This window comes from Delphinapterus leucas, chromosome 6, assembly GCF_059928025.1.
Source record: "Delphinapterus leucas isolate spDelLeu-1000000601 "Yukka" chromosome 6, BTC_Dleu_Yukka2, whole genome shotgun sequence".
Taxonomy (NCBI): Eukaryota; Metazoa; Chordata; class Mammalia; order Artiodactyla; family Monodontidae; genus Delphinapterus; species Delphinapterus leucas.
In genome coordinates, this window is record NC_143134.1 from 54,121,924 (window position 1) to 54,134,892 (window position 12,969).

Sequence of the window (12,969 nt, forward strand, 5' to 3'; positions counted from 1 at the left end):
CATTCTAAAATATAAGCATTCTTTTATTAAAAGACAAAAAGAACTAGAAAAAAATCACTGGATTACAATGACTAACAATTTTCACTCTAGGTATATTATTCTATGATACTATATTTAATCACTAATAACATCCCTACATAATTGCTATAAATGTACTGCTTATTTTTAAATTTTCAAATGCTTTGTTTTATTACCAGTATCTTCTCTCCCAGACTATTAGAAAAACATTAAACTTAAATACTCTCAGTGGGGAAAAAAATTCCCAGGAATATATAGTACTACATTTTACAGCTCACAAAATTTTAAAAGCAGGCAGTGATAACAACTAAATAGGTCCCTAAAAGAAGAATTGGTACACAGTGTTCTGTCTTCCCAAGAGCAAGATGATGGCTGTGGCCCTGCAAGACAAACTGAGGTGATTAACTGAAAACAAGTGGAGATTTAGACTCTGTGTCATGAGACATACATGGACCCAGAAATCCTTTTGTAAACATAGGGAGCAAGTCCGAATGCATTTTAAAAAGTAGGATCTGTTCTCCATGAGGACTAAGTCACTCACTGGTAGTTTGTTGGGTACTTAATAAATCATATTTAGGTCTTTTAAACATATAGATGCGCAGACACATTATGATGAATCAAAAGAAACAAAAAAGATGCACTTGTCAAATGTCATCTATGTGCCACATGCTTTGTTTACTAATATCATAGGACTTCATAACATCCCTGCCGGGGGAATGTTATTAATCCCAGCTTGATAGGTAGAGAAGCTGAGCCTCAGTGAAGGCAATTAACCTGTGCAAGGTTGCACAGAGAGTTTGTGGCAAAGCTGAGACTCAAACTCATGTTTGCTTGACCCCCAAATCTGTTCTATTTCTACAATATGACTCCAACTTAACAGAATTTTTTCTAATTACCTGTTTTTCACATTTAACTTTGTTTTCTTACCTCTATATATCTATTCTGAACCTTCTCACCCAAACACCACTTCCATTCATTTTATCATGAACAAAAGCATAACACGCAATTTACACTTAGAGAGAAAAAAATTTAATGCTACTTTATGCTACTCAAAAAACGAATGTTACAAGATGTTTTCACACAAACTATCATGTTTTTACTTCACTACAGGAAAGGAGGCTAAGGGATGACAGCTGTCCCTCCCAGAGAAGCAGAATAAGTAGTAAGAAGGGAATGAAATCAGTATGCCTATCACCTTACAAACATGGGTTTTTATCTTCCCAACAACCTTGCAAGTAGTAACCGGTATATCTATATTAAAGAGATAAGGAATTGAGCCTCAGAGTGACAAAAGTGGTTAGTAATGTCAGTATTTTTTTTTTACATCTTTATTGGAGTATAATTGCTTTACAATGGTGTGTTAGTTTCTGCTTTATAACAAAGTGAATCAGCTATACATATACATTTATCCCCATATCTCCTCCCTCTTGCTTCTCTCTCCCACCCTCCCTATCCCACTCCTCTAGGTGGTCACAAAGCACGGAGCTGATCTCCCTGTGCTATGCAGCTGCTTCCCACTAGCTATTTTACATTTGGTAGTGTATATATGTCAATGCTACTCTCTCACTTCATCCCAGCTTACCATTCCCCTTCTCTGTGTGCTCAAGTCCATTCTCTATGTCTGTGTCTTTATTCCTGTCATGCTCCTAGGTTCATCAAAACCATTTTTTTTTTAGATTCCATATATATGTGTTAGCATATGTATTTGTTTCTCTCTTTCTGACTTACTTCACTCTGTGTGGTAATGTCAGTATTTGAAGCCTCATTTGTCATTTTTCAGTACCCTTTTCTCTTGTCATGTTACCTTGCCTTTGAGCCATGTTTAACACAAAAGGAAAAAAAAAAAAAGCAGAGTGCCATGAAAATGTTTAGATAGACCAATCTCAAAAGATGCCTCCTCTTTCAAAACATTTCTGATCCTCCCTCTTCGTCACTCCTGTGTTAACTTGTGTGTTATGCACTTGATACATGCTACAGGATCCACAAAAATAAATAGCACATTTTTCCTGCCCTCAAGGAGCTTACAACCTAGGAAGGTGGGAAAAGATTACAACTAAATTGACTCTAATGTCTCAGAGCATACATCCAAATAAATTGAATGAATTAAAATATTAAATGTAAACTGAAAATATAAACTGGAAAAAATATGACTGAGCAATCATAAAATGAGGAAAGATTTGAGCTTAAAACACATGTAAGAACACACAGAGGAAAAAAGCTCTAATGTCTTTCTTTTCATGATATGTAATTTATATTCTTTTGTGAAATTCCTCTCCATAATTTTTGCAAATTTTTTCTTTTGGAGTATTCTTTTCCCTGTTGATTTGTAAGAATTCTTGATATTTTATAAATACACTCACATTTTGTATGCCTTGTATCTTAGATATATTTTTTTCCCAAATGACGGTTTGTTTTGAACTTTTGATGGTTTTTTGTTTGTTTGTTTGTTTTTGCGGTACGCAGGCCTCTCACTGTTGTGGCCTCTCCCGTTGCGGAGCACAGGCTCTGGACGCGCAGGCTCAGCGGCCATGGCCCACGGGCCCAGCCGCTCCGCGGCATGTGGGATCTTCCCGGATCGGGGCACGAACCCGTGTCCCCTGCACCGGCAGGCGGACTCTCAACCACTGCGCCACCGGGGAAGACCGATGATGAGTTTTTTATTGGATTTTTAATATTTGTGTTATGTTTAATCTTTTATATTATTCTTTCTTCCTTGGCTTTTATTTTATTTAGAAAGGTCTTTCTAATCCTGACACGAAATAATAGGTTCTCATATTTTTCAAGTTTTTGTAGAATATTTTTCTACATTTAACATTCTAATTAATCTGATAGTTATTTTGGTGTATGTTGGAAGGTAAGGTAAATATTTTAAAACAATTATTCACAATTATTGCATGAAATATAGTTTCCCATTGATTTGACTTGCCATCAGTACTATATATTCAATTCTTATATATAGTAAAATCTCTTAGGTTTCTATTTTCTTCCATTGGCAACTTCCTCCTCCTTTCTCCTTTACCTCTTTCTCCTCCACCTCCTCCTTTCATTCTCCTCCTTTTTTTTCCTTTTAAGTACCTCACACCATAGAAAGGTTTTGAGCGATAAAGTAATACAACTAGTCCCGATCTTTAGAATGATTCATTTAGGGACACTGTGTAGCTTGTACTGGTGACAGAAAAGACAGAAAACTACACCACTCTGGCTTAGGGTAGGGCCAGTGAAATGGAAAGGAGGGCAACAAATGTGAGACACCCTGGAAAGGAAAGCTGCTTGACGGAGCAATCATTTAGAGGTGGGGCATAAGAGAAAAGAGACAGTCGAAATGCCCCACAGACTTCTAATGCAATTGGCCAGAATGGTAGTAGTATTAATAAGAAATTGGGAGCCCAGAAAAAGAAAACAGGTGGCTGGAGGAGAGAGAGAATAAGATTTGGAAGGGACTGATGTTTGACTCCACCTTACAATCCTGAATGAATAAACCCTAACCTGAGCTTGTGACTTTGAGATTAGTGTCACATCAACAGGTAAAGTAGCATTCAAGATGCAGAAGAAAAGTTTGCTATGCCTATGACCTAACTGAACAACCATTAAATTAGTAAGAAAAATATTCCATACACTCTGAGAAAACTTCAGTGTCATTTTACTTCCCTGCAGGAATGGGAAAAGATACAAAGAAACAAAATGCATGTTACAAATCATGATATTACAGAGTTTAGCCTTAGTTTTTCCTTCCCTCTGTTATACAAAATACTCTGAGACAAACCCAAAAAAGTGTAACATCCTGTTTTGAACATCACTGAGTTTTGGGGAACTAGTTGCTTCTCTTATTTAATGATAAGCAACAGTCTCTAGGCAAATTATTTCTCTTGAAAGGTTGTTGAAGCTACTGAGATTATCAGAAGGGGCATTTGGAGAAGGGGCATCTGAAGCACACTTTCAGCTTCAAAACCATTCACTTCCACCAGGGTTCTCTACTTCCTGGGTAATTTACATGCCACTGAATCCAATGCTCCTCAGTAAGATCTCTCCTTCGTTGAGCAGCTGCAAAGCAAGGAGAAAGGATAAAGTGGGATCAGCGGACAGCGGGGAGAGATAAAAGCTTGACTAACTAAGGCTTCGGATGAAACTGTTATCTCCATTCGGTGAACCAGATGTTAACATTCCATCTCATTCATAGAGAGTTCTTTGATTGATTTGACAAAGGTTTGGAAGAATGTAATTCATTAGTATGAGGGCTTTGTCATGGTTCAGTAACCACTAAGCTCTCTTCATTTTGTAATCCTGGGCACACCTATGTAATGGTCCCTGATTTATTATAGTTACATTGTTTTGTCTTTAAAAGAGAATTCTTTATTTTCACTGGCCCGTAGATGAAAGTATGAGCTTTTAACTTTTTTCTTTTATTTATCTCAATTCTCTGATATTGACAAATTTCTCCACTTTTGAATGACATCCTTTCTTCTCTTCTTCCTTATCTATAATCCTTGTTCATTCTCATCATATTTTTAAAAATTTCTATTGGCTTTCCCTTCCACTTACTACCTGATTCCCCCTTCCACTTTCACCAAGACATTATGACAAAGAAGGAAACAATAATAAAGAAAAACTATAGCCAGGAGGCCTAGGCCCTGGTGCCAGCTCTGTTCCTAATTAACCATGTGACCTTGAACTAATGCTTTCACTTTTCTGGGAATATTAATTGAGGTGGTAAGACTTGGCCCATTTCATCTCTAAACCTCTGTTATTCTGATTCAAACAATATTAACAGACATTATCAAGTCAATATATACCCTAAGTTTTCTTTACTTGCTGCTGTGAATCAGCAAATGAATAACAACTGCAATGTTTGATATGGTAATCACTTACAACATGTAGCAATATGAATTTAAATTTAAGGTACTTAAAAATAAAATAATTTAAAAATTTAATACCTCAGGCCTACTAACCACATTTCAGGTGCTTAAAAGCTACATGTGGTTAGTGATTACCATACTGGACAGGGCAGTTAATACAGAACATTTACACCATCTTAGAAAGATTACTGGACAGCATTGAGTTAGAGCAACCTAAGCATGTATGAAACACCATGCAAAATCAGACATAGAAATTATAATCACTGCCTGCGAAAAGATTGCAATTAGGAGAAAAAATACGAACATACTCACAGTGTTTTAAAAATATATATATTGTTTATGGCTGCATTAGAGAGGATGTCAAAATATAGGATATGACCTGGTTTCTTATCAGAGCTCCCTTGGCTTCAGTTCCCACATCTGTAAAATGAGGAGACAATACTGGAACACTTGTACATCCTCTTCTGGATTTAACTAAGATTCTATGATGCTTCTGGATTTATAAGTTTATATGATCATATTTAGTCTAAGAAATCATTAAAGAAATGGTAGGACTTAAGCTGGGCCTTGAAAGATATATGAGGTTGGGAAAGGCAGTGACATGTGGAGAGGTGTATGTGGAGGATGTGAATTAAAGACAAGCTTTACCAAAATAGCTTTAAGTCAACGGAGAAGTTCTCCTGACACTGATAGTTTTGAGGAAGACTTAGGGACCATCAGTTAGGAATGGGACTTCCCACTTAGGCTGGGAAGTTTAACTCTAAACTAAAATCCTGTTCAACTCTAAGTGTCTTAAATTATGAGAGTATAAATTGAAGTATATGGGTAGAGTAAGAGTTGAGGGCACATGAAAAGAAGAAGGGGCAGAAATCATTTCTCAGGTTATGATATCCAAATCAATAAAAAGTTAGCTTGGATCCTCCTTCCCCAATCAACAGGGTGGTGCATGGGTGGACCATGGAGAAATGCAATTGGAGCAATCTTAAGGACAAGGAATGTAAGAGGACCATTAAGGTCTCTCCAGCCTATTGAGGAATATTATATAAACATAAAAACACAATGCTTTGGCTATTTGAAAATCTTGCAACTTCCTCAAATGAATCTGAGCTTCAACTTAGACTAGATTGGCTCAGAACCTCTTGAAGCAAAGCTGTGGTCTCAGGGCTAAAAAACATGATTAAGTCATTCCAGAGAGCAAAACAGTATACTTTCCCAAGAGCAAGGAATGTGTTCCCTGCCTACTTAGAAGGATGTTCTTTCAACATGTCTACCTTCCTTGTGGGAACAAGTTTCAGAAGTCTGTAATCTCATCAAAGGGAGCCAAGTGGCAGAGACTCTCTCCACAGGGGGAGCTAATCATCAAGGCTTCCTTTCTTTTCTTCCAGGCTTTATTCATTGTTTTCCTGGGGACTAGTTTCCAAGCTATTGAAATTTCCCTTGATCCCTCTCAACCTTCAATCAGATTTGAGGAAGTGAAGATTTCCCCTGGATTCTTTCTTTTCAGCTCACCCTTTTGAATTAAAGGGTTCAGTCAGGTCTTATCACAATACATGGTCAGCCTAGCATTTGACATTTTGCAGTCTTAGACAAAAGTCTGAGATGAGTCTGGATGCAGAGGCCCCCAAATGGTTACCTTCATTAAGCAAATTTTCCTTCACATCTTGGCAAATAGTTCTGGATGTAAGGTAATCTGATTCCTTCAGGATGTATCAGGAATCTCCAAGACTGAACCATGTAGAGTAGGCTACACCCCAGCTAAATGATTCAAAGTCAAAACCCTCGGTTTAAAAGAAAGGGAGCCCTGTGGCAACCTCAGGAGTTTAAGCAAGTTTATTAGAGAGGTCATCGAGTCTGTACACTTTTATTCCACAAATCCACAGGAATGCCCTAACAATCATTTTTGTCCTTATACAACATTGTGGCAATCCTGACTTCTTTTGTTGTCTTTCCTTTGCCAAGTAACCAGAGGGATATAGAGATGCTCTTTTTCAAAGATTATGGGAGGGCTTCCCTGGTGGTGCAGTGGTTGAGAGTCCGCCTGCCGATGCAAGGGACACGGGTTCGTGCCCCGGTCCGGGAGGATCCCACATGCTACGGAGCGGCTGGGCCCGTGAGCCATGGCCGCTGAGCCTGCGCGTCCAGAGCCTGTGCTCCGCAACGGGAGAGGCCACAACAGTGAGAGGCCCGCGTAACGCAAAAAAAAAAAAAAAAAAAAAAGACTATGGGAGAGCAATGGTTTCTCAACTCAACACAGATGAGTACTTAATAGGTAAGTCATAGTCCTGCTTACCCAGTACAATGATTACTAGGCTTTGGCTTTCCAGTCACACACATGTTGGAGAACCAGACTGAATGTCCTCAGGATCCATGAGATAGGCTTCTGGGAGCATGGGTGAAGGAAAAGAGGAACATCAGAGTATACCCTTTTGAATTAAAAGGATCAGCTTTTTAATGTTGTTTTGATAAACTGTTACTGTGCTATAGCCATTTTGGTAGCACTTTCAGGTCAACAGTTGACTCAGCCATCATCTTCTCTAGTCAGGGAGCAAGTGGTTGCCCAGAAGTGTGGCAGTGCACATTCTGTTCCCTGTTATAAAGGAAATGAGGGCTTGTATTGTTCTGACATGAATTATCCTGCACTCTGCTATAATGTCAGTTATATTATGACACAGCCAAAACAGACCAGACATTGTGTGGCTTCAAAGGTCTTCTTATTTGGCTTTTCCACCTCCCACTTAGGGGAGGTAGTAGCTGAAACCTGAGAAAGAGAAATGCTTCTAAGTTGGTCGGAAGCCTGTAGGAACCACCCACTTAAATACCATCTTTATAACCAGCCCTAAGAGACAGTAACACTATCCCAGTCGCACAATGAATGTTAGCAGTAGTCAAATGATAACATTTCCTTTCCTTCTTATAGGTTCCCTAATAGTAGAAAGGCATCCTGTTTTGGGTACACTTTCTAAACAATGCATTTAAGACATATTTAAATACTTTTATTCACAAGCACCAGAAAACAGCTGTTCAGCTCCAAATCGTAGATCATGGAGAGTGCCAGGAAAATAAACACAGAACCACGTAATGATTCTCATAAACAGTTGAATTTATCTCTTGGCAACTTTTCACAACCCCTTTAGCAAACAGGGCACCCATGCATGAAAGAGAAAAAATTAAGGCATGTGCCCTTAAGTGACAGGTTTTAGCATGTAATAAGAAAGGCAGCCTTTTCATTCTCCCCACTCCTTGCTACACATCAACCCCCCACTCCCAGTGCCATTTGAGAAATCAATCAGTATACAGATTTAAACAAATCTTACTCCCTCTAGAAATTCTTTTTCAAACCTCAGGATGACGTTTTCCTCCCGGAGAATCCTTTGAAGATTCACTCCAAGGGCACTAGGGGCTTGTGGTGCAATAACACCACGTCATTCTCTTCCTTTTCAAACAAAAGATGGGGACTTCTAAGGGTCCTTTGTAGCACTATATGTGAGAGGCCAACACCGCCTCCTGGATTTACAAAAGTTAGTAGGCATTGTGTCTGGTGTGTGTTGTACAGATTCTGTAGTTAGGTTATTAGGGCTCCTGAACTGCAGATATTAGCCTCGCTTCCTGGAGAACACATAGTTTCAGAGAGGACAAGTAGCTCACCAATCATCCTAGTTTCTGAATTTAGCATGGGAAAACTGTGAAGGGTGGCAGAATATGCCTCCCCAAAATATCACTGTAGGAGTTCAGGACATGCCACCCCAAAATATTCTGCTTTGACATATTGATCATTTTGAGGTGTAAGCACTTGAAAAACAGCAAATGCAGGGAGAGGCTTTCTCTGAACTCACCTTATCTGCCTAAAGACAGATCCTCCAAAAGGAACCCAGTTATCATAAATCCCCTCCCAGGGAGTTTCATCAACCAGGGAAGATTGACTCTTGTCACCAGTGAGGAGACTAGAAGTTGACATCACACCCAGACAAACTTTGTCACAAACCATCATACCTCCTACCTATTCTTCTAAGGGCCCATTCAACTTTCCTACAAATCATTCACTCTCCCCTAAGAGGCCTGCATCCACCCCCTTTTATCTATTAAGATAACATTTAAGCCTGAATTCTAAGCCACCTCAGGGATTTACTCATTTTTCCCTGTATAGTTCCCATATATAGATGAGGTATACATATTAATAAACTTCTGTTTTTTCTCCTGTTAATATGTCTTTTATTACAGGGGTCTCAGCTAAGAACTCAGAAAGGTAGAGGGAACATTCTTTTTCCTTCCTTACAGTTGACACACAATTCACAGGAGAAGAGTTTTTCCACCTACACGGAACTTATCATACTACATACTAGAAGTATCTAATGGCACCAAAATCCTAGACAAGTGCAATGGCAAGAAATATCAGGTGTTCCATCACCCAAATTAGCACTAATGCCAGTGAAGGACAAGGAATAACAAAGGTGTAGAATGTGTGAAGTTGGGCTTCAGCTGACCTATGCTCACTTTATTAGGAAGAAGAGTCAGCTTTTACAGTACTTAGAATTTTCCCAGAAAAATCTATGAATTATCTTGAGTGCACATTTGCCTCCAACAACACCCTAGAACTAATATTAACCACTCTGAAAAAAGCATCTTTTTGCATTCCATTGATATTTTAAGATTCTCTAGTCTAGGCTAACATGATATAGTGACCACCTTACTGATGAATTAGGCATTATCAAGTGTTTGAGCCCTCTGTCACAAATGGTTTGGGGAAATCTCTGAATCACAGCCAGGATACCATTTAACTAAAAGAGGATTGTCACTGATTCCATGCAAAACACTTTGTCCTTCCAGTGTTTTCATCACAGCCACAACCCAATGAGGTAGGGATATTATCCAATTTTTGTGGATAATGAGCTAAGACATATAAAGAAATAATGAGCCTAAGGTTGCATAACTACTAAGTATGAGAGCTAGGGATGCTCCTCAATTTAGTACTATTTCTACTTCCTCAGAAAGGCCTCAATATACTATACTTGAAATTTCAGATTATTCCTGACATATGATAAATACATGATAAATAACCAGTCCATGTTATTATGCATATATTTAATGTTAATGTTTCTCATTCTTTCTCTAGGATCCCATTTCATTTATGTACCTACTTTGATTTTTTTTAATGTAACTTACTCATTACATAAGGTTTTAGATGGTAAGCAGGAAATTATTCTGTATAAAATTGTTTACCTCATTATTCCTAATAAAACAATGTTATCTGACATTTATTAAGACCCTAATAATTATGTCATTTTCATACCATTTCTATGCCTCAAAACTACACTTATATATGTGTGAATGGGTTCAGAGTTTATATGCCTTGCCCATAATAAGTGGCAGAATATGAACTTAGGTCCACCAGAGGCAACAGTGCTTAAGAGGCTGCATGCACTTACACCTCACAAGTTTATGTGGCTAGGAAAAGTGAGTCTATTATTTAAAATAGTGAAATGAGGAAAGGAAGTGTTTTGAGTGGGTAAAATTGTGAGTTTCATTTAGGTATGCTTATTGTATGGTGATGATTAGACAATCTAAAAGAAATGTCTAGTAGGGCATTCAGAAGACCTGGAGAGATTAACAGGACATCTTTGGGACACATCCTGGATGAAGCTGAAACTTTAAGATGTTATTCGTTTTTAATGGCCAACATTTATTGAAAAGAAAGAAGGCTGAAACAGACTTAGAGAATATCCAAAGTTATGGAAATGTTAGGAAATGAAAATATCATTTCTTAAGTGCCTACCATCTGCCATACTTTGCCTTATATGCCTACTCTAGCTCAATGGTTCTCAGACAGGGATGATTCTGCTCTCCTTTCAAGGGACATTTGTCAATGTCTGGATACACTTTTATCATAACTAGGCTAGTGAAACTGGAATCTGAGCAGAGGCCAGGGATGCTGCTAAACATCCTAAAACACACAGGACAGCCTTTGACAACAAAGAATTATCTGGCCCAAAATTTCAATAGGGCTAAGGTTGAGAAATTTTGCCTTTAGCTGTAAAAAACAAAACAAAACTATGAAAAGAAAGGGAAACATTTACCTGGCATTTTGGGGGCAAGTTGTCACAATAAGAAAGAACCTTTCAGGGAGAATGACTTCAGGGTAAGCAAACAACATTTTCTACTACAGAATTATATTTTCTGTTAAGAGCATATCCAGGGCTTTCCCTAAAAAGATATAAAGGAAAATGAAAAGTGTCAAATAAAAGGAATTTGCATAGAAAGGACTAAAGTTTGGTGTGTTTGGTGGGATGGTAGGTAACAGAGAGAGTGAAAACAATTTTAAAAAAAGGCCCTGAGATTATAAATGGAGGCTGATGGTGTGCATTCTAATTCAACACACACTTATTAAACTCTGCAGCAGACAAGGCATACTCTCACTAATGAGCCTGTTATGGGTTGAACTGTGCCACCCCTACCCCTAAATTCAGATGTAGAAATCCTAACCTTACCCCAGTAGCTCAGAATTTGACCTTATTTGGAGGATAGAGTCTTTACAGAGGTAATCAAGTTAAATAAAGTGAGGTGATTAGGGTGGGCTCTAATACCATAAGATGGGTGTTTTTAGAAAAAGAGGAAACATGGACACAGACATACACATAAAGGGGAGAGACACAGGGATGTAGAGACATAGGGAGAAGACAGCCTAAGAGAATGACTTGCAACAGATGTTTCCCTCACTGCCCTCAGAAGAAACCAATCCTGCCAACATCTGTATTTCAGATGCCTAGTCTCCAGAACTGAAAGACAATAAACTTCTGCTGTTTAAGCCATCAGTTTGTGGTACTTTATTATAGCAGCCCTAGCAAACTAATACAGAGTTGGAGAACACAGTAGCTTTTCACTTTGATGGTAAATCTTCTTGACAGGATATCTGAAGGAACTGGTTTCTTTTGCACTAGACTTGGATAAAGCCATTAAGCATACATGTTAAATGGAGTTAGGCAAAGGCACTTCCCACTTGTGGCCACTGTTCTATGAAGATTGTGAGAAATAGTATAAAATTAGTAAGTTACTGCTTAAACACTAAGGCAATTGAATGAAGTTTTACATTTTCCCCCTATAATCAGGGTTTTAGCAATTTGGTACACACAAAAAGCCTGAGCATCCTAATTTAAAACCTGACTCCACAAAAGAACTTGGAAATACTAGATAACTCCTCTGAGTTTCAACAATTCCTATACCATAGAAATGGTAGCTGTCCTTGTCCTAGTTCTTGGCACAGAACGCAACTATAAAAAGTAAGTATAATTATTATATTCAAAACCTAACACAGTGTATGGAAGTATGTGGTATGAGCCTAATAAGTGTACATTTGTCCTAATTAATTTTATTTTTTAAATGTGTTGAGTACCTTTGACAGACCTTAGCATCTTTACTTGTCTACATTATCTCATGGAATCACCATAAGCCCATGAATCACCATAAGTCTATGACTATTATGTTATCCCCATTATATGTGAAGAAAAACTGAGGCTTAGGAGGTTAAGTAATTCAGCAAAGGTTACTTAGCTAATAAGTCACAGAATCAGGCCAGGAAAACAAGTCTACCTGTATGCTTAGCCCATAGTTTAACCACAACTTGGGTGTCCCTCTAATTGTTTTCTTATGGAGGAAACGAAAGGGGAGAGTGGTTATGTAACTGTACCTGGAACTGTAACAAGTGCAAGCTATCAGGAACTGTGGTGTTTTTCTGAGTGAACACAGTTTTTTGACATTGGCTTGCCAAGCCCTACTTCTTACATGCTGAGGTCTAATAAAGGTGACCTGGTATTTAAGCTTTGGGAGAAAAAATACAATTAGTTTTGGTCAAACATGGGGATCTTCTCCTACGACATTTCCCAAAGAACCAGGCTAGTACCTTGGTGGGTTGGGGTGTGGGGGGTTAGCATTTGAGCTGAGAGAGAAAGGTCTCCTCCTGCCACCGCCTCACCTTCTGGTGCAAGGGCACAGCTGGTGCGCTGGCCTGTGTTCCAGACAATATGCTTTCCTGACCTTAGGCTTTGGTCCACATAGCATTGCCTCCCCATGTTAAAAAGGGAAAGTTGTTTTGTTTTGTTTTTTTAAA